Below are 23,797 nucleotides of genomic sequence, written 5' to 3' on the forward strand. Positions count from 1 at the left end.
AATTGTTACTGAGGGACACAGAATCATTACTCAGGGACACAGAATTGTTACTCAGGGACACAGAATTGTTACTGAGGGACACAGAATTGTTACTGAGGGACACAGAATTGTTACTCAGGGACACAGAATTGTTACTCAGGGACAGACACAGAATTGTTACTGAGGGACACAGAATTGTTACTGAGGGACACAGAATTGTTACTCAGGGACAGACACAGAATTGTTACTGAGGGACACAGAATTGTTACTGAGGGACACAGAATTGTTACTCAGGGACACAGAATTGTTACTCAGGGACAGACACAGAATTGTTACTGAGGGACACAGAATTGTTACTGAGGGACACAGAATTGTTACTCAGGGACACAGAATTGTTACTCAGGGACACAGAATTGTTACTCAGGGACAGACACAGAATTGTTACTGAGGGACACAGAATTGTTACTGAGGGACACAGAATTGTTACTCAGGGACAGACACAGAATTGTTACTGAGGGACACAGAATTGTTACTGAGGGACACAGAATTGTTACTGAGGGACACAGAATTGTTACTCAGGGACACAGAATTGTTACTCAGGGACAGACACAGAATTGTTACTGAGGGACACAGAATTGTTACTGAGGGACACAGAATTGTTACTGAGGGACACAGAATTGTTACTCAGGGACACAGAATTGTTACTCAGGGACAGACACAGAATTGTTACTGAGGGACACAGAATTGTTACTGAGGGACACAGAATTGTTACTCAGGGACAGACAAAGAATTGTTACTGAGGGACACAGAATTGTTACTGAGGGACACAGAATTGTTACTCAGGGACACAGAATTGTTACTCAGGGACAGACACAGAATTGTTACTGAGGGACACAGAATTGTTACTCAGGGACAGACACAGAATTGTTACTGAGGGACACAGAATTGTTACTGAGGGACACAGAATTGTTACTGAGGGACACAGAATTGTTACTCAGGGACAGACACATAATTGTTACTGAGGGACACAGAATTGTTACTGAGGGACACAGAATTGTTACTGAGGGACACAGAATTGTTACTCAGGGACAGACACAGAATTGTTACTCAGGGACACAGAATTGTTACTGAGGGACACAGAATTGTTACTGAGGGACACAGAATTGTTACTCAGGGGCACAGAATTGTTACTGAGGGACACAGAATTGTTACTCAGGGACACAGAATTGTTACTCAGGGACAGACACAGAATTGTTACTGAGGGACACAGAATTGTTACTCAGGGACAGACACAGAATTGTTACTGAGGGACCCAGAATTGTTACTGAGGGACACAGAATTGTTACTGAGGGACACAGAATTGTTACTCGGGGACACAGAATTGTTACTCAGGGACAGACACAGAATTGTTACTGAGGGACACAGAATTGTTACTGAGGGACACAGAATTATTACTGAGGGACACAGAATTGTTACTCAGGGACACAGAATTGTTACTCAGGGACACAGAATTGTTACTCAGGGACAGACACAGAATTGTTACTGAGGGACACAGAATTGTTACTGAGGGACACAGAATTGTTACTCAGGGACACAGAATTGTTACTCAGGGACAGACACAGAATTGTTACTGAGGGACACAGAATTGTTACTGAGGGACACAGAATTGTTACTGAGGGACACAGAATTGTTACTCAGGGACAGACACAGAATTGTTACTGAGGGACACAGAATTGTTACTGCGGGACACAGAATTGTTACTCAGGGACACAGAATTGTTACTCAGGGACAGACACAGAATTGTTACTGAGGGACACAGAATTGTTACTCAGGGACAGATACAGAATTGTTACTGAGGGACACAGAATTGTTACTGAGGGACACAGAATTGTTACTGAGGGACACAGAATTGTTACTCAGGGACAGACACAGAATTGTTACTGAGGGACACAGAATTGTTACTGAGGGACACAGAATTGTTACTGAGGGACACAGAATTGTTACTCAGGGACAGACACAGAATTGTTACTCAGGGACACAGAATTGTTACTGAGGGACACAGAATTGTTACTGAGGGACACAGAATTGTTACTGAGGGACACAGAATTGTTACTCAGGGACACAGAATTGTTACTCAGGGACAGACACAGAATTGTTACTGAGGGACACAGAATTGTTACTCAGGGACAGACACAGAATTGTTACTGAGGGACCCAGAATTGTTACTGAGGGACACAGAATTGTTACTGAGGGACACAGAATTGTTACTCGGGGACACAGAATTGTTACTCGGGGACACAGAATTGTTACTCAGGGACAGACACAGAATTGTTACTGAGGGACACAGAATTGTTACTCAGGGACACAGAATTATTACTGAGGGACACAGAATTGTTACTCAGGGACACAGAATTGTTACTCAGGGACACAGAATTGTTACTCAGGGACAGACACAGAATTGTTACTGAGGGACACAGAATTGTTACTGAGGGACACAGAATTGTTACTCAGGGGCAGACACAGAATTGTTACTCAGGGGCAGACACAGAATTGTTACTCAGGGGCAGACACAGAATTGTTACTGAGGGACACAGAATTGTTACTGAGGGACACAGAATTGTTACTGAGGGACACACAATTATTACTCAGGGACACAGAATTGTTACTGAGGGACACAGAATTGTTACTCAGGGACACAGAATTGTTACTCAGGGACACAGAATTGTTACTCAGGGACACAGAATTGTTACTCAAGGACAGACACAGAATTGTTACTGAGGGACACAGAATTGTTACTCAGGGACACAGAATCGTTGAATTAAAGAGTATGTCAGACAACATGCAGAGGAGTGGCAGAGGAGGCAATGTTTTAGGAGCGAGCAGACGTGGCAGCAGAGGAAGGGGTCGAGGCAGCACTAGTCGCAGCCAGAGGCCAGTGCTCCCGGTGTCATCCAGCGGTCGTGTCTCCACCGACAACCCTGCCATCATCGATTGGTTGGCTCGGTCGTCTTCCTCTTCCCAGGTCACCTCTGACACCTACAGCCAACGGTCGGTGGGTACGTCAGACACAACCATTAGTTGGCATGGCCCGGGAGCAAGCCCACTGAAATCACGTGTCCTCTACCTGCCTCTGTCCTTTGGTGTTCCCTCACCAAGCGAAGTATCGCATGCTGTGGGCTCAGCCCCACTGTACAGTGAGGAAGAGCTAACAGAGGGCGGTCAGGAACGGGGGGAGACATCCGCCTCTTCAGCAGCCAGGCGAAGAAGTAGTGGCGAGGAGAGTGGCTCGGTAGCCGGTCTAGAGACAGGTCTGTCTCCTGACCCACATGCAGCCGAGGGGGCTAGTAGTGAGGCGGATACCCTAATTGATGATGATGAGGCTGATCGCACTTGGCAGCCTCGTCGTCATCAGGCTATTGCTTCCGCATCATCAGGAGAAGAGGGTGCCAGCTTGCCAGCGAGCAAAACAGTCGGTGGGTTGCCCAGGAGGCAGCAGGGTCGCAGCAGTGTCAGTGGAGGCAAACGGCCACGGAGTAGAGCACCAGCTCCACTGCAGCCTACCACCACGGCCAGTAGTGGTGCCGGTGTGCACGGAGGAAGTAGCAGTCAGCCAGTGAGGAGTAGCGGGGGCAAAGTTTCCTACTCGGCGGTGTGGCAATTTTTCGTCAAGCCGCCCGAGGAAGTAAACGTAGCCGTATGTCGACTATGTGGCCAGAAAGTCAAGCGTGGCCAGGGGGCCCATGTTGGGACTACAGCGTTGCGGCAGCATATGCAGCGTCGCCATTTGGTGGCCTGGGAAAACCGTGATAAAGATACGGCGGTTCTGCCTGCCCCAGCCCCCGCTCCATCACCCGCTCCGTTACTTGCTCCGTCACCCGACGTCAATCGCCCTCTATCAGCCAGTCAAGGCTCCAACACCTCTGCTGAGGGGAGTTGTCGCTCGTTGGCATCTTCCGCTCGTTCAGATGCTCCTTCTCCTGCTACTCCTCTTCACGGATTCCGTCAGCAGTCTTTCTTGGAATCCGTTTCCAAGAGACAACAGTTTGCGAGCACGCACCCGACGGTGCAGAAGCTGAACGTCCTCCTGTCCAAGTTGCTGGTGCTGCAGTCCCTCCCTTTCCAAGTGGTGGACTCAGCACCTTTCCAAGAAATGATGGCTTGTGCCGCGCCGCGGTGGAGAGTGCCAAGCCGGCATTTCTTCGCCAAAAAGGCAGTGCCAGCCCTGCATTCACATGTAGAAGAGATGGTGGGCCAGTCTTTGAGCATGTCGGTCTCTGCCAAAGTGCACGGCAGCGCCGACGTGTGGAGCTGTAACTACGGTCAGGGACAGTACATGTCATTTACGGCCCACTGGGTGAACGTGGTGCCGGCACAGCCGCACCAGCAACTTGGACAGGTCACGCCGCTTTTGCCTCCACGTTTGCACGTCCTTGGTCCGGCAAAGATGTCCGCCTCTACCACCTCTTCTTCAGCCGCCACCCCCGTGCCAAGTCCCATTACCCGACCGGCATATCACATGTGCAGGGCGCAACGGTGTCACGCTGTGCTGCACCTGGTATGCCTTGGCGAACGTAGTCACACAGGGGAGGAACTTCTGAGTGTAATGAACAGAGAAATCGACAGATGGCTGTCTCCGCGCAAACTGAAAATCGGAATCATGTTGACCGACAACGGAAAGAACATGGTGTCTGCTCTGCGTCAAGGAAGGTTGTGCCATGAGCCATGCATGGCTCACGTGTTCAATCTGGTTGTCAAGCGGTTCCTAAAATCCACCATCCCACTGCAAGACATCCTTAAAATGTCACGTAAACTTTGCATGCATTTCAGCCATTCCTACACCGCAAAGCACACCCTCCTTGAGCTGCAGCGGCAGAACGGAATTCCACAGCATAGCCTGATCTGCGACGTTGCAACAAGGTGGAATTCAACCCTACACATGTTAGACCGCCTTTACGAACAGCGAACGGCCATCACCGATTTCCTGATGTTACAAGCAGATAAAGGTACTCCCCTGTGTAACTTCGATGTCAGCCATTGGCAGCTCATGCGTGACACCTGCCGCTTGCTCAGGCCCTTTGAGGAGGCCACGCTATTCGTGAGTCGGCAGGACTATGGGATGAACAACGTCATTCCTCTGTTGCACGTCCTGGAACAAATGCTGTTAACAATGGCTGGTCAGGGTGCGGTAGACGTGGCGCACAGATCTCAACGCCACATGACCCCTGTGGGAGCAGGACAGGAAGAAGAGGAGGAGGTAGAGGAGGACATTGGTGCTCAGGAATTATTGAGTGAAATGGGTGGTTTTTCCACTCAGCGGACAGGAGTGGAGGAGCAGGAGCATCTGGTAGAGGAGGAGGAGGAGGAGACAGAGGACCCAGACGCACCGTGGCAGTATGCTGTGGAGATGGAGGCAGGGAGTCCCTCACATTCCTTGGCACAAATGGCCCATAGCATGCTCGGTTGCTTGCGTAGCGACAGCCGAATAATAACCATCAGACAGAGGGATGACTTTTGGCTGTCCACCTTGTTGGACCCTCGCTACCGTTCAAAAATGGTGGCCTTTTTCACACCTGCTGAGAGGGAGGCCAAAATAACGTACTATAAAAACCACCTATGTAGTCAGTTGGTCTCTGCCTTTCTGCGCCAACGTCCATCCTCAGACACTGTGGGCCCTGTGCGCTCGCGTTCCGCTGCCATGGCAGCAGGGGAGGGGTGGGGTGGTAGGAGCAGTGGCAGCTCCACCAGCAGCGGCTGCCACAGTCTGCAGTCGATGATGAGTAGCTTTCTTCACCAGCGCAGTGAGGAAACTACTAACCAGCCGCAGCAGCAGCAGCAGCAGCATCAGGTGGACCTGGAGCAGGACCTCAAACAACAGGCTTGGGCCTACTTGGACAGCACCCTGCCAACCGAGGTAGACAATCCCCTTGACTACTGGGCAACGAAACTTGACCTTTGGCCCCAACTAGCTGAATTTGCCCTTGAAAGACTGTCATGCCCGGCCAGTAGCGTGGCATCGGAGCGCGTGTTTAGTGCGGCAGGAGGTATTGTAACTCCGCGGAGGACATGACTGTCCACCCAAAGTGTGGAGAGACTCACGTTTGTGAAAATGAATCAGGCGTGGATTAGTCTGGATTTCAAACCACCAGTTCCTGACACAACTGACTAAATCCGCCATGAATCATGCCCCAAACATGTGCCACTTTCAGGTCTCCTCACACTGCTGGTGGGTTCCATTTTGTCATAGGGTGCTGGCAGATTACGGGCTTCCCATTGCTGCTGCCAGGCCTGTAATCTGCCATGGGCCCCTGTACCGCCTCCTCATGCTGCTGCCAGGTCCACAGTGTCTCATGGGTCCCTGTACGGCCTCCCATTGCTGCTGTCTCCATCGCCACACTCTGCCATGTGCCACTTTCAGGTCTCCTCACACTGCTGGTGTGTTCCATTTTGTCATAGGGTGCTGGCAGATTACGGGCCTCCCATTGCTGCTGCCAGGCCCGTAATCTGCCATGGGCCCCCGTACCGCCTCCTCATGCTGCTGCCAGGTCCAGAGTGTCTCATGGGTCCCTGTACGGCCTCCCATTGCTGCTGTCTCCATCGCCACACTCTGCCATGTGCCACTTTCAGGTCTCCTCACACTGCTGGTGTGTTTTATTTTGTCATAGGGTGCTGGCAGATTATGGGCCTCCCATTGCTGCTGCCAGGCCCGTAATCTGCCATGGGCCCCCGTACCGCCTCCTCATGCTGCTGCCAGGTCCAGAGTCTCTCATGGGTCCCTGTACGGCCTCCCATTGCTGCTGTCTCCATCGCCACACTCTGCCATGTGCCACTTTCAGGTCTCCTCACACTGCTGGTGTGTTCCATTTTGTCATAGGGTGCTGGCAGATTACGGGCCTCCCATTGCTGCTGCCAGGCCCGTAATCTGCCATGGGCCCCCGTACCGCCTCCTCATGCTGCTGCCAGGTCCAGAGTCTCTCATGGGTCCCTGTACGGCCTCCCATTGCTGCTGTCTCCATCGCCACACTCTGCCATGTGCCACTTTCAGGTCTCCTCACACTGCTGGTGTGTTCCATTTTGTCATAGGGTGCTGGCAGATTACGGGCTTCCCATTGCTGCTGCCAGGCCTGTAATCTGCCATGGGCCCCTGTACCGCCTCCTCATGCTGCTGCCAGGTCCAGAGTCTCTCATGGGTCCCTGTACGGCCTCCCATTGCTGCTGTCTCCATCGCCACACTCTGCCATGTGCCACTTTCAGGTCTTCTCACACTGCTGGTGTGTTCCATTTTGTCATAGGGTGCTGGCAGATTACGGGCCTCCCATTGCTGCTGCCAGGCCTGTAATCTGCCATGGGCCCCTGTACCGCCTCCTCATGCTGCTGCCAGGTCCACAGTGTCTCATGGGTCCCTGTACGGCCTCCCATTGCTGCTGTCTCCATCGCCACACTCTGCCATGTGCCACTTTCAGGTCTCCTCACACTGCTGGTGTGTTCCATTTTGTCATAGGGTGCTGGCAGATTACGGGCCTCCCATTGCTGCTGCCAGGCCCGTAAACTGCCATGGGCCCCCGTACCGCCTCCTCATGCTGCTGCCAGGTCCAGAGTCTCTCATGGGTCCCTGTACGGCCTCCCATTGCTGCTGTCTCCATCGCCACACTCTGCCATGTGCCACTTTCAGGTCTCCTCACACTGCTGGTGTGTTCCATTTTGTCATAGGGTGCTGGCAGATTACGGGCCTCCCATTGCTGCTGCCAGGCCCGTAATCTGCCATGGGCCCCCGTACCGCCTCCTCATGCTGCTGCCAGGTCCAGAGTCTCTCATGGGTCCCTGTACGGCCTCCCATTGCTGCTGTCTCCATCGCCACACTCTGCCATGTGCCACTTTCAGGTCTCCTCACACTGCTGGTGTGTTCCATTTTGTCATAGGGTGCTGGCAGATTACGGGCCTCCCATTGCTGCTGCCAGGCCCGTAAACTGCCATGGGCCCCCGTACCGCCTCCTCATGCTGCTGCCAGGTCCAGAGTCTGTCATGGATCCCTGTACGGCCTCCCATTGCTGCTGTCTCCATCGCCACACTCTGCCATGTGCCACTTTCAGGTCTCCTCACACTGCTGGTGTGTTCCATTTTGTCATAGGGTGCTGGCAGATTACGGGCCTCCCATTGCTGCTGCCAGGCCCGTAATCTGCCATGGGCCCCCGTACCGCCTCCTCATGCTGCTGCCAGGTCCAGAGTCTCTCATGGGTCCCTGTACGGCCTCCCATTGCTGCTGTCTCCATCGCCACACTCTGCCATGTGCCACTTTCAGGTCTCCTCACACTGCTGGTGTGTTCCATTTTGTCATAGGGTGCTGGCAGATTACGGGCTTCCCATTGCTGCTGCCAGGCCTGTAATCTGCCATGGGCCCCTGTACCGCCTCCTCATGCTGCTGCCAGGTCCAGAATCTCTCATGGGTCCCTGTACGGCCTCCCATTGCTGCTGTCTCCATCGCCACACTCTGCCATGTGCCACTTTCAGGTCTCCTCACACTGCTGGTGTGTTCCATTTTGTCATAGGGTGCTGGCAGATTACGGGCCTCCCATTGCTGCTGCCAGGCCCGTAATCTGCCATGGGCCCCTGTACCGCCTCCTCATGCTGCTGCCAGGTCCACAGTGTCTCATGGGTCCCTGTACGGCCTCCCATTGCTGCTGTCTCTATCGCCACACTCTGCCATGTGCCACTTTCAGGTCTCCTCACACTGCTGGTGTGTTCCATTTTGTCATAGGGTGCTGGCAGATTACGAGCCTCCCATTGCTGCTGCCAGGCCTGTAATCTGCCATGGGCCCCTGTACCGCCTCCTCATGCTGCTGCCAGGTCCAGAGTGTCTCATGGGTCCCTGTACGGCCTCCCATTGCTGCTGTCTCCATCGCCACACTCTGCCATGTGCCACTTTCAGGTCTCCTCACACTGCTGGTGCTGTCCATTTTGTCATAGGGTGCTGGCAGATTACGGGCCTCCCATTGCTGCTGCCAGGCCCGTAATCTGCCATGGGCCCCTGTACCGCCTCCTCATGCTGCTGCCAGGTCCAGAGTCTCTCATGGGTCCCTGTACGGCCTCCCATTGCTGCTGTCTCCATCGCCACACTCTGCCATGTGCCACTCTCAGGTCTCCTCACACTGCTGGTGTGTTCCATTTTGTCATAGGGTGCTGGCAGATTACGGGCCTCCCATTGCTGCTGCCAGGCCTGTGGTCTGCCATGGGCCCCTGTACCGCCTCCTCATGCTGCTGCCAGGTCCACAGTGTCTCATGGGTCCCTGTACGGCCTCCCATTGCTGCTGTCTCCATCGCCACACTCTGCCATGTGCCACTTTAAGATCTCCTCACACTGCTGGTGTGTTCCATTTTGTCATAGGGTGCTGGCAGATTACGGGCCTCCCATTGCTGCTGCCAGGCCTGTAATCTGCCATGGGCCCCTGTACCGCCTCCTCATGCTGCTGCCAGGTCCAGAATCTCTCATGGGTCCCTGTACGGCCTCCCATTGCTGCTGTCTCCATCGCCACACTCTGCCATGTGCCACTTTCAGGTCTCCTCACACTGCTGGTGTGTTCCATTTTGTCATAGGGTGCTGGCAGATTACGGGCCTCCCATTGCTGCTGCCAGGCCCGTAATCTGCCATGGGCCCCTGTACCGCCTCCTCATGCTGCTGCCAGGTCCACAGTGTCTCATGGGTCCCTGTACGGCCTCCCACTGCTGCTGTCTCCATCGCCACACTCTGCCATGTGCCACTTTCAGGTCTCCTCACACTGCTGGTGTGTTCCATTTTGTCATAGGGTGCTGGCAGATTACGGGCCTCCCATTGCTGCTGCCAGGCCTGTAATCTGCCATGGGCCCCTGTACCGCCTCCTCATGCTGCTGCCAGGTCCACAGTGTCTCATGGGTCCCTGTACAGCCTCCCATTGCTGCTGTCTCCATCGCCACACTCTGCCATGTGCCACTTTCAGGTCTCCTCACACTGCTGGTGCTGTCCATTTAGTCATAGGGTGCTGGCAGATTACGGGCCTCCCATTGCTGCTGCCAGGCCCGTAATCTGCCATGGGCCCCTGTACCGCCTCCTCATGCTGCTGCCAGGTCCAGAGTCTCTCATGGGTCCCTGTACGGCCTCCCATTGCTGCTGTCTCCATCGCCACACTCTGCCATGTGCCACTTTCAGGTCTCCTCACACTGCTGGTGTGTTCCATTTTGTCATAGGGTGCTGGCAGATTACGGGCCTCCCATTGCTGCTGCCAGGCCTGTAATCTGCCATGGGCCCCTGTACCGCCTCCTCATGCTGCTGCCAGGTCCACAGTGTCTCATGGGTCCCTGTACGGCCTCCCATTGCTGCTGTCTCCATCGCCACACTCTGCCATGTGCCACTTTCAGGTCTCCTCACACTGCTGGTGCTGTCCATTTTGTCATAGGGTGCTGGCAGATTACGGGCCTCCCATTGCTGCTGCCAGGCCCGTAATCTGCCATGGGCCCCTGTACCGCCTCCTCATGCTGCTGCCAGGTCCAGAGTCTCTCATGGGTCCCTGTACGGCCTCCCATTGCTGCTGTCTCCATCGCCACACTCTGCCATGTGCCACTTTCAGGTCTCCTCACACTGCTGGTGTGTTCCATTTTGTCATAGGGTGCTGGCAGATTACGGGCTTCCCATTGCTGCTGCCAGGCCTGTAATCTGCCATGGGCCCCTGTACCGCCTCCTCATGCTGCTGCCAGGTCCACAGTGTCTCATGGGTCCCTGTACGGCCTCCCATTGCTGCTGTCTCCATCGCCACACTCTGCCATGTGCCACTTTCAGGTCTCCTCACACTGCTGGTGTGTTCCATTTTGTCATAGGGTGCTGGCAGATTACGGGCCTCCCATTGCTGCTGCCAGGCCCGTAATCTGCCATGGGCCCCCGTACCGCCTCCTCATGCTGCCAGGTCCAGAGTCTCTCATGGGTCCCTGTACGGCCTCCCATTGCTGCTGTCTCCATCGCCACACTCTGCCATGTGCCACTTTCAGGTCTCCTCACACTGCTGGTGTGTTCCATTTTGTCATAGGGTGCTGGCAGATTCCGGGCTTCCCATTGCTGCTGCCAGGCCTGTAATCTGCCATGGGCCCCCGTACCGCCTCCTCATGCTGCTGCCAGGTCCACAGTGTCTCATGGGTCCCTGTACGGCCTCCCATTGCTGCTCTCTCCATCGCCACACTCTGCCATGTGCCACTTTCAGGTCTCCTCACACTGCTGGTGTGTTCCATTTTGTCATAGGGTGCTGGCAGATTACGGGCCTCCCATTGCTGCTGCCAGGCCCGTAATCTTCCATGGGCCCCCGTACCGCCTCCTCATGCTGCTGCCAGGTCCAGAGTCTCTCATGGGTCCCTGTACGGCCTCCCATTGCTGCTGTCTCCATCGCCACACTCTGCCATGTGCCACTTTCAGGTCTCCTCACACTGCTGGTGTGTTCCATTTTGTCATAGGGTGCTGGCAGATTACGGGCTTCCCATTGCTGCTGCCAGGCCCGTAATCTTCCATGGGCCCCCGTACCGCCTCCTCATGCTGCTGCCAGGTCCAGAGTCTCTCATGGGTCCCTGTACGGCCTCCCATTGCTGCTGTCTCCATCGCCACACTCTGCCATGTGCCACTTTCAGGTCTCCTCACACTGCTGGTGTGTTCCATTTTGTCATAGGGTGCTGGCAGATTACGGGCTTCCCATTGCTGCTGCCAGGCCTGTAATCTGCCATGGGCCCCTGTACCGCCTCCTCATGCTGCTGCCAGGTCCAGAATCTCTCATGGGTCCCTGTACGGCCTCCCATTGCTGCTGTCTCCATCGCCACACTCTGCCATGTGCCACTTTCAGGTCTCCTCACACTGCTGGTGTGTTCCATTTTGTCATAGGGTGCTGGCAGATTACGGGCCTCCCATTGCTGCTGCCAGGCCCGTAATCTGCCATGGGCCCCTGTACCGCCTCCTCATGCTGCTGCCAGGTCCACAGTGTCTCATGGGTCCCTGTACGGCCTCCCATTGCTGCTGTCTCCATCGCCACACTCTGCCATGTGCCACTTTCAGGTCTCCTCACACTGCTGGTGTGTTCCATTTTGTCATAGGGTGCTGGCAGATTACGGGCCTCCCATTGCTGCTGCCAGGCCTGTAATCTGCCATGGGCCCCTGTACCGCCTCCTCATGCTGCTGCCAGGTCCACAGTGTCTCATGGGTCCCTGTACGGCCTCCCATTGCTGCTGTCTCCATCGCCACACTCTGCCATGTGCCACTTTCAGGTCTCCTCACACTGCTGGTGCTGTCCATTTTGTCATAGGGTGCTGGCAGATTACGGGCCTCCTATTGCTGCTGCCAGGCCCGTAATCTGCCATGGGCCCCTGTACCGCCTCCTCATGCTGCTGCCAGGTCCAGAGTCTCTCATGGGTCCCTGTACGGCCTCCCATTGCTGCTGTCTCCATCGCCACACTCTGCCATGTGCCACTTTCAGGTCTCCTCACACTGCTGGTGTGTTCCATTTTGTCATAGGGTGCTGGCAGATTACGGGCCTCCCATTGCTGCTGCCAGGCCCGTAATCTGCCATGGGCCCCCGTACCGACTCCTCATGCTGTGACGTTGCAACAAGGTGGAATTCAACCCTACATATGTTAGACCGCCTTTACGAACAGCGAAAGGCCATCACCGATTTCCTGATGTTACAAGCGGATAAAGGTACTCCCCTGTGTAACTTAGATGTCAGCCATTGGCAGCTCATGCGTGACACCTGCCGCTTGCTCAGGCCCTTTGAGGAGGCCACGCTTTTCGTGAGTCGGCAGGACTATGGGATGAACGACGTCATTCCTCTGTTGCACGTCCTGGAACAAATGCTGTTAACAATGGCTGGTCAGGGTGCGGTAGACGTGGCGCACAGATCTCAATGCCACATGACCCCTGTGGGGGCAGGACAGGAAGAAGAGGAGGAGGTAGAGGAGGACATTGGTGCTCAGGAATTATTGAGTGAAATGGGTGGTTTTTCCACTCAGCGGACAGGAGTGGAGGAGCAGGAGCATCTGGTAGAGGAGGAGGAGACAGAGGACCCAGACGCACCGTGGCAGTATGCTGTGGAGATGGAGGCAGGGAGTCCCTCACATTCCTTGGCACAAATGGCCCATAGCATGCTCGGTTGCTTGCGTAGCGACAGTCGAATAATAACCATCAGACAGAGGGATGACTTTTGGCTGTCCACCTTGTTGGACCCTCGCTACCGTTCAAAAATGGTGGCCTTTTTCACACCTGCTGAGAGGGAGGCCAAAATAACGTACTATAAAAACCACCTATGTAGTCAGTTGGTCTCTGCCTTTCTGCGCCAACGTCCATCCTCAGACACTGTGGGCCCTGTGCGCTCGCGTTCCGCTGCCATGGCAGCAGGGGAGGGGTGGGGTGGTAGGAGCAGTGGCAGCTCCACCAGCAGCAGCTGCCTCAGTCTGCAGTCGATGATGAGTAGCTTTCTTCACCAGCGCAGTGAGGAAACTACTAACCAGCCGAAGCAGCAGCAGCATCAGGTGGACCTGGAGCAGGACCTCAAACAACAGGCTTGGGCCTACTTGGACAGCACCCTGCCAACCGAGGTAGACAATCCCCTTGACTACTGGGCAACGAAACTTGACCTTTGGCCCCAACTAGCTGAATTTGCCCTTGAAAAGCTGTCATGCCCGGCCAGTAGCGTGGCATCGGAGCGCGTGTTTAGTGCGGCAGGAGGTATTGTAACTCCGCGGAGGACACGACTGTCCACCCAAAGTGTGGAGAGACTCACGTTTGTGAAAATGAATCAGGCGTGGATTAGTCTGGATTTCAAACCACCAGTTCCTGACACAACTGACTAAATCCGCCATGAATCATGCCCCAAACATGTTATTATTTTTAACATAGGCCTCTGTATGGCCTTCAATTTAAGCTGCTTACACTTTGCCACTCTGCCATGGGCCCCTGTACCGCCTCCTCTTGCTGCTGCCAGGTCCAGAGTGTGTCATGGGTCCCTGTACGGCCTCCCATTGCTGCTGTCTCCATCGCCACACTCTGCCATGTGCCACTTTCAGGTCTCCTCACACTGCTGGTGGGTTCCATTTTGTCATAGGGTGCTGGCAGATTACGGGCCTCCCATTGCTGCTGCCAGGCCCGTAATCTGCCATGGGCCCCCGTACCGCCTCCTCATGCTGCTGCCAGGTCCAGAGTGTCTCATGGGTCCCTGTACGGCCTCCCATTGCTGCTGTCTCCATCGCCACACTCTGCCATGTGCCACTTTCAGGTCTCCTCACACTGCTGGTGGGTTCCATTTTTGTCATAGGGTGCTGTATGGCCTCCCATTGCTGCTGCCTCCACCGCCACACTGTGGCTCCACACTCTGGTTTTGGCCCCGTGACTGCCCAAATGAGTGAAGTGTGCGGTGATTCTAAGATCGACGGCACTCATCTGCATGTCATACTGACTGACAGTATTATTTCTCTTCCCCAGCAGACTCCAAGGGCATTTAAATTAAAGGTACAGTGTTCTGCACTAATATAAAGGCTCTCTGAAGCCTAGAAACCCTTTTTATAAGTTAAATTCGCAGCGAATATATTCGCATCGAATCGAATTTATTCCTCGAATCCGCCGAATCGAATTTTTGAATACTTCGCTCATCTCTAGTCTTTATATCAGAGAGACCAATTAATTGATTCTATGGCTTCTAATATGAAGAGAGGTTCCAATCTTTCCTTTCTGGAGCTTCTGCAAAGACTCTGCTATTCTTTTGGGCATTACACCCAAGTTGTCGATGGCATTGGATGAGCAAATGCAGAGTGCTTTTGACATCAGTTTGAGAAGCATCTAAGATCATTCAGAAAGAATTGAATGGGTAATTGACCTGCTTCAGCTGCTCCTGCATTCCCATAGACCTGTTTGGAATGAGAAGTAGCAAACAAAAGCCTATCAACACAGGCTCTTAAGCCAGCCATAGATGATTCAAATCTCGGCCAGTTCCTGCTGAACCAGCCAAGATTCAGACCATCTATGGACAGGCTGATTGTACCCAAATTGATTGCTGTGTGGCTTGGGTGCAACCAGTCTGTCAGATTTTACATGAAATTATTGCCAGTGGCTATAGCTGCTAGCAATAATCACTGTGTTCTCCCAGCAGAGACAGCACCCCCCCCTTCCTCGCACTTTACCCCTGGGAGAACATGATGGCTCAGTGGGAGAGATTCCTCCATCAACACACACTGTCTTTTCTTTCCTGTAACCCATGCAGGGGCGGACTGACCATTTGGAAACTCGGGCACTGCCCGAGGGCCCGGGGTCAGTGTCGGGCCCCATGGGATGCCCCTGGTATCTTTTTCATAGGCTTTTGTGAGTTTGGGCAAGGACACAGGGGCCCCATGATCCCCTATTGCCCGGGGGCCCCAAGAGTTGTCAGTCCGCCCCTGAACCCATGCTTTCAAAATGCATCGTCTGTGGGCAGCTTTGTGAGTTATCAAGGACTGGGCTGCCTATCTGTTCTGCATCCAAGTACATTGCCCTGAGACAAGCTTATTTCAATTGGGGGGTCTCACTTGTATCATACAAGGCCCATCCAAGTGCAAACACAACCCAAGGGACTATACAGTAACACCAATCCTCCCAGCTTAGAAAAAACTCAGTGTTATGGTTTATCCAGCTGCTAAAAGATTAGTATTCATGAAAGAAATGACCTAATCATGCTAAGTAAAGATACACTTGTTTTATGGTTGCCGGAGGCTGTGCTCCTTTCAGAGGTCTGGTCTCTCCCTATATTCCTTGTCTGTCTCGTTGTCTGTATGTACTATATGTGTATGTGCGGTAGCATGCTGTGTGTATGCATTGCTGAAATAACATTTATTTGCAGTCTACACTCTGCATTTATATTTATTTATGCAATGTACTTCTCCCATTTTCCAAGCTGTACATCTTTATGGCTTCCTTCAGGCAATAACCAGGTCACTTACTCTCAAAATATAGCAAGCAATGTGAAAGAATTGTATTTTTTTAAGGACATATTCCTTCTATTTAACCAAACACAGAGAAATAAATGATGGGCAGATAATGCATTGTGAAATGCATTAAAAATTGCCTATTGAAATGGAATAAACTGGCTTAGTAATCACGTCGTCTCCCAGCCGCCAATTTAAAAGCAATTTTACTGCTCCTAGGGAAAAATGGAACAGTCTTCGGGATGGTTATAGTAAATGACTTTAAGACATGAGGCTTTGAAGTTTTTTCCTCTAACCCTATAGAAATATAACAGTGTCTATCCAGTTCTGCAATATCTTTTTATTATTTGACTGTGATTGCAACAATAAGTCGCCGTTTTGTGAACTGCAAATGATTTCAAACTTAATGTGCAAAATTTTCATCAGCTTAAATGCAAATTGCCACAGACGTGAAGGCCAATTTGGTAATAAAGGCTTATATTATTTGCAATCATTTGGGGCATATAAGGTAAATATTGATTTCATGTTCTAAAGTAGCAAGTTCAGTGAAAGTGTAATTGAGAATGGATAACTTTGGAGACTTGTTCACTTTACTGCAGGCTCGAAGCAAAATTTAGTCTTTTGTGATGCAACATCAATAACTTACCAGAATCTGCTTTTCTGTTTGTGGGGCAGTAACAGGAAACCATGCTTCTAGTATGCTTCTAATTGTTTCTTCTGTGTGCACAAACTAGATATTACCCTCATTGTAGTTTGATCATACAATGGCAATTTCCCCATATCTGGAATCATGGGGATGCACATGAGGACAATTCCTCTCTCCAGACTCACTGCAATATCATCAACCATGCCACTGGCGCTGACCCATCTTCTGTGCTTCTGAGTTCTACACAGTGAATATGTAGGTAAGTTTAGTAAGATGATATACTTAACTGTTCTCCTGCATGGTTCAGAGCATTTACACTACACAAACGAGCCAGACTAAGCATGTTGTGTGGGATTTAGAAGCATTTTTGGCAAAACCGACCATTTGCTGTTGATGCCGTACTATAATTTACAACCAAGATTCCATTTTAAGGGCACCTACCCATTATGGTTGCAGTGTCCTTTTTTGATCACAATCTGGGGTTGCCTCTGATTCTCCCCATCTACGGAAGGCTCCAATTGGAAATCTTCACCTTTGTTAGGGGTTGGAATTAATCTTAAGAGCTCACTAACTGAAGTTTCCTGTAGTTAAACGTGCCTAGCACTGGGCATGAAAGAACTCTCACAAAGAGTGGTGGCAAAGCCTATCCAATATGGTTGGTGCAACACTTTGTTCTTTTGCTACTGTGCTCTTTTTTATATGGAACAGGCATCTGGAAAAAAAAACAGTCAGAATTGGCATGGTCAATCTTGGGGCAATCCACTTGAGATATATACTGTACATCTGAGATCCAGCCTCCATCCCACTCTTAATGGACTTTTCCTTTGAAAAATATGACCAGAAGCACAAAAAGAACAGTTTCAGCACAAAATGTTTTGGGTAAAGGGCCTAGCTTTAACTTTGAATTTTCTTCATACTCGAATCTACAGATAGATTATATATAGGAATTAGCAAATTTGCCTGGGTTTGATTTGCCAAGTGTTCGGTGAATCCTGTTTGAAATTAATATAAATAATGAATCCTCTTTAGTGTCAGTGAATCTTCCCAAAAATTTCTTCAGTGTAATAATCCCAAAGCATGACCCATTTCCACCGTATACCTCCAAAAAATGAAATAAAAGCTAGATAATGTATTATCCTCAATTAATCAGTGATCAAAGCCATATATATATATAAATAACTAATATGTGAAAAAATTGTGAAAACACAATTTGAAAACACAACGTGAAAACACGTGAAATAGTGAGGCACTCCATGTACACTTCTATGTGAACACTTCTCCGTGAGCACTCTCTGAACACTTCTATGTGGCTAGAGTAAATACTCTTACCCTAAATACGTGATCATAAATCCTTCTAAGAGAATAATCCAGTAAACCACCAATCCTCAAGATTATCTCACAAACGCTATACCAGATGCCGGGTTATCCCATATTTACAAGCATGACACAATACTTCCCAGGGCCATCCATAGGCAATCACTCATAGAGAAAGAAAGCACCATATAGTGTAGTATATCCAGTAAAAATTAGATCCAGGCTTTAATGAATATGCTTACATTAAAATGACATTAAAAACGCATATATTCCCATAACACCATCTCTTCAGCAGCTTCTGGGAACGCTAATACCGATATCACCTCAGTTAAGATGGCCGCTCCGCTACTTCCAGTCAACGTGTAACATCCGACGTCACGTCCCTTTATGCGTTTCGTCACTTTCTGACTTCCTCAAGATGAGTTTTCTAGGGCAACAAAACAGCAACAATAAGAGATGATCAATAAAATGCACCACTAAAAGGCTTTATTAAGCCAAAATATAAATTAAAAAACCCCAAAAGATAAGAAAATCCCCCAAAAAATACCTGAAACAGTCCTTTTTCTAGGGAAACCTTGCTCCAAAAAAAAAGCACCTTGACCTGACCTAAAATAAAGGTCTTGTGAACATTAAGTAATAAATGATATTTTTTTAAAATAAATAAAATCCTCAAAGTTAATAAATCCCTGAAGCAAAAGGAAGCATTGCAACAAAAAAATGTTAGCTATGGATGGGACAACAGCTACAAGTAATCACAGATTTCAAATTAACCCCAAAATAAAATTATAAACAAAAAGCCCCTCATAATAAGAAAAAAAATGAAAGCCACAAAGGAGTTGATTGCACAAATTGCTAGCAGACAGAATTTAACTACAGTTTCCTAACTGAGCCCAATCTCTTCCTATGCAGTTTGCCAGCATTCCCTATCCTTTCCCTACAACAGTTTTCAATACACTAACACAACGGCTACCCTTTTATAGGCCGAGGGGACATGCATTTCCAAAATTCGCCTAAAATGGCCCTTCTAAGCCTGCTGGATGCAGTTCAAAGGCCATGCAGTGCATTGTTGTTAAATCTCTCAGTCAAATCTGAACACAAATTTGCCAGGTGTACAGATTTCAAACCCCCACAATTGGTCTCAAACCCATGATAGCAGCAAAGTCAAACCTCAGACCTAATTACTATCTATAGAGATTTTACTATGGGCTCAAAATTTTTTTTAAAATTATATTTAAAAACATCTGAAGTCATACTTTTTTCAGTGTTTAGGGATTTCCTGTTTAAATGTAATATTACAAAATAGAAAACACAAAGTTTATTAGATTCTCAAATCCCATGATATTGCCCTGTGTTGATAATTCTCAATCCACACTTTTCATTAATATCTTTGTTTACTCTCACAAGGCTGGAATAAAAGTGGAGAAAATATATCTTACAATATCTTATTCTTGTGCAAAACCGAAAATATCTGTTTGTTTGTTTGTTTGTTTGTTTTTAACTTATGGCCTAATGAATTGAATGCAAATGATTTTAAGATGGAACATCATCCAATCCTTTTTGAAAGATTTTGTCCATCTGAATGTGGAGCAATTTCCTCTCACTTCCTGTCTGGGTGACCAAAATATTGCAGCAAACTGAACTACTTGTTGTCTCCTATAGAGATGTAGCACTACCCTCTTGAGGGCCGCTGGATTTGTTTTGGGTCCCCCTATACTCTGCAAGGCCAGGCAACATGCATGTTCCACACTTTCAGTAAACAGTCGTTGAGCTGTTTTTTTGTTTTTTCTAGTAAGAGGTAACAACTTGGATAGGGTTTAGGGGTACCAGGGGTGAACTGACCATTCGAGCACTAGGGCACTGCCCGAGGGCCCGGGGTCAGTAGGGGGCCCCATAAAATGTCCCTGGTACCTTTTATAGGCTTTTTTGGGTGTGTTTTGTGTGGGCAAGGACACAGGGGCCCCGTGATCCCCAATTGCCCGGGGGCCCCATGAGTTGTCAGTCCGCCCCTGAGGGGTACTGTATATGGGATGCCCAAGGAACTATAAACTTGAGGAAAAACTTCTTAGCAACCTGAACACTGTACAAAATGTGGATCCACAAAAATAGCACTGTCTTTTTAAGAAGCTCTAAAGTCCCCTTGATGTACCTCCTGAAACCCAGGCCCAGATTTAGAATCCTCCTCTTCACCCAAGCTGCATTGAGGGTATCCCTGTCAAGGGGTCCTAAGAGCTAATAATGAAGTAGTCCCGGATGAGAACTAGGCGTGTCTTGCACCTGACTGTCCTCTCCCCTTAACTGGCCTAGGGGGTGTGGGAGTACTCAAACTGTCCTGTCCTGTTAGCTTGGTGGGTGGTGGCTGCCTTCAGGCCTTATGCTGGGCTGGCTCCTTCTCTGCTGCAGAGGTTGTCCTCCCAAGGAGATGGCGGGACAGTGGAGATCCTCCCTTCTAGCAACCTATTTGTAGGTAGGCTCCCCTCCCTGGGGCCCCCTCTCAGGCTCCACACTCCAGCCTTCCTGTCAGTCAATTTTCCACCCTACTCTGCACACCGCTCCCCAGACCTGATCTGTAGAGTCTCCCAGCCTGTCCTGAGGTGAAGAGTTTGTCCCTATCACCTTATGGCTTTGATAGCTGTCAATCAAAAGATAGAAGGTAGGCGTGGGTTTATTGTACACTGCCTAGCTGTTGAGCTGCAGTTATTAAAGCGGTAGTAAAGAAAGAAAAATAAAGAGTCCCCTGCAAGGTAATGTGATAATGTGCTAGTGTGCATCGCATGCTAGTACATTATGTAAAACGTACCTTAAAACGAAGCCCTCCACTGGCGCACTGTCACCACTGCAGAGACTTCCATCTTCACCCAGTCTTCCTTCCGGGTTCACAAGCTCTGGCCATCTGACAGGCCAGGCCGCAATAATGTCACCCCTGCGCATACATGCAGGAGTCCCGGGCCACAGCACAGAGTTCTGAAAGAACAGCACAGGTATGCCATTCCTTCAGAGCGCATGCGCCAGCTTAAGAAAAGAGAGAATATCTCCTAAACGGTGCACATTTAGGAGATATTCATTTTACCTATAGGCTTTATTATAAGCTTACCTGTAGGTAACATTTAAAAAAAAAAAGTTTACTACCACTTTAACTTGCTCATATTGTGCACTTATAGTTCTTAGTACTTGGATATCAAGGAGGAAAGAAGGGGTGAAGAAAAAAGGGAAAAGAAAAAATAAACATCTTATTGGTATCATTAATATTGAACCCCCTGAAAACATTTCTAGCAGATGTTCATGTGGTGTCTTGTATGAATATGCCTTCAGTTAAAGACATTCAAACAGATATCTATTGGTCTAACAAATCAGAGATAGCTCATGAATGGACCAATTATGAACAGGAACATCATTAACAAACTTGACAGCTAAGCTGTCATCAGTTTGTAAAGCTGCTTGCATTCTTCTGAAATTTTAACCTGTTTTTGACAAACCCAATGACTTTGCACTTTGGTCTTTTACTAGTTGGTCACTGTAAGACACAATGGGGTATAAACTTTACAGCTCTAACATGATAAGCCACTTAAAGTCTCTAGGATCCCATTGTGGTATGGAGCAATAGTGTTTACTTAAGGTTCAGCTGAAGGCATATAATACACGGCTCAAAATAATTAAAGGAACACTTTGAAAACACAACAGATCTCAATGGGGAAAAATATCATGCTGGATATCTATACTGATATGGACTGGGTAATGTTTTAGGAATGCAAGGATGCCACAATGTTTGATGGAAATGAAAATTATCAACCTACAGAGGACTGAATTCAAAGACACCCTGAAAATAAAACTGAAAAAATGATGCAGCAGGCTAGTCCGTTTTGCTGAAATTTCATTCCAGCAACTCAAAATGGTACTCAGTAGTTTGTATGGCCTCCACAGGCTTGTATGCATGCCTGACAATGTTGGGGCATGTTCCTAATGAGATGACGGATGGTGTCCTAGGGTATTTCCTCCCAGATCTGGACCAGGGCATCACTGAGCTCCTGGACAGTCTGAGGTGCAAGCTGGCAGCGTTGGATGGACCGAAACATGATATCCCAGAGGTGTTTATTGGATTTAGGTCAGGCGAGCATGGGGCCATTAAATGGTATCAATTACTTCATCCTCCAGGAACTGCCTGCATACTCTCGCCACATGATGCTGGGCATTGTTGTGCATCAGGAGGAACCCAGGACCCACTGCACCAGTGTAGGGTCTGACAATGGGTCCAAGGATTTCATCCCGATACCTAATGGCAGTCAGGGTGCCATTGTTTTGCCTGTAGAGCTCTGTGTGTCCCACCATGGATATGCCTCCCCAAACCATTGTTGATCCACCACCAAAATGGTCATGCGGAACAATGTTACAGGCAGCATAACATTCTCCACGGCTTCTCCAGACCCTTTCACGTCTGTCACATGTGCTCAGTGTGAACCTCTTCTCATCTGTGAAAAGCACAGGGCACCAGTGGCAGACCTGACAATTCAGGTGTTCAATGGCAAATGCCAATCAAGTTCTAAGGTGCTGGGCAGTGAGCACAGGACCCACTAGAGGACATTGGGCCTTCAGGCCACCTTCATGAGGTCTGTTTTTGATTATTTGGTCAGAGACATTCAAACCAGTGGTCTTCTGGAGGTCATTTCATAGAGCTCTGGCAGTGCTCCTCCTGCTGCTCCTTGCACAAAGGAGCAGATACCAGTCCTGCTGATGAGTTAAGGACCTTCTACAGCCCTGTCCAGCTCTCCTAGAGTAACTGCCTGTCTCCTGGAATCTCCTCCATGCTCTTGAGACTGTGCTGGGAGACACAGCAAACCTGGCAATGGTACGTATTGATGTGCCATCCTGGAGGAGTTGGACTGCCTATGCAACCTCTGTAGGGTCCAGGTATAGCCTCATGCTACCAGTAGTGACACTGACCCTAGCCAAATGCAAAACTAGTGAAAAACAGCCAGAAAAGATGAGTAGGGAAATAAATGTCAGTGACCTCCACCTCATTGTTGCCCATCTAGTGCACATGTTGTTAATTTCATTAACACCAAAGCAGCTGAAATTGATAAACAACCCCCTCTGCTACTTAACTGACCAGATCAATATCTCAGGAGTTTAATTGACATGATGCTATACTCTGATTAAAAAGTGTTCCGTTCATTTTTTTGAGCAGTGTACATATTGACCAAGAACTGGTTTGTCCACTCGTAGTTATTACCAGGGAAGATCACCAAAGTTGTCAATATTTGTTATTGTTATGCCCTAAATTACATCCAGACATGTTCTTAACCACTTACCCGCCACCGTATTGCAGATATACTGCTGCATATACGTGATTTTGCATATACGGGTAAGGGACACGTGCACTCCCTACCCGCGCTGCCATTCGCGGACGTGGATGTCAATCACAGTCTTCCTCCCTGTCAGCTCGGGCACACTGCTCAGGATGGCTGTGCACAGCACAGCCATCCTGAGCAGTGTGCTTACAGTGAAGCACACCCCCCCCGCCCCCTAGTAAAACACTCCCTACACACAGTTAACCCTTTGATCGCCCCTCGCATTAACCCCTTCCTGCCCAGTGTCATTAGTACAGTGTCAGTGCTGTTTTTTAGCACTGATCACTGTATTGGTGCCACTGGGGATGTCAGTGACACCAAGTTAGTTCCCCCCCCCCCAGTGTCAGAATGCCCGCCGCAGTCCCGCTAAAAGTCGCCGATTGCCGTCATTACTAGTAGGAAAAAAAAATCCCATTATCTATACCACCATTTGTAACCGCTATAACTTTCACATAAACCAATTAATTTACACGTATTGGGTTTTTTTTTTTTGCAAAGACATGTAGCAGAATACATTTTGGCCTAAATTTATGATGAAATTTGATTTTTAAATTTTTTTTACTGGACATGT

Source organism: Staurois parvus, unplaced genomic scaffold (assembly GCF_062004578.1).
Source record: "Staurois parvus isolate SC_StPar_1 unplaced genomic scaffold, SC_StPar_1.0 ptg000162l, whole genome shotgun sequence".
Taxonomy (NCBI): domain Eukaryota; kingdom Metazoa; phylum Chordata; class Amphibia; order Anura; family Ranidae; genus Staurois; species Staurois parvus.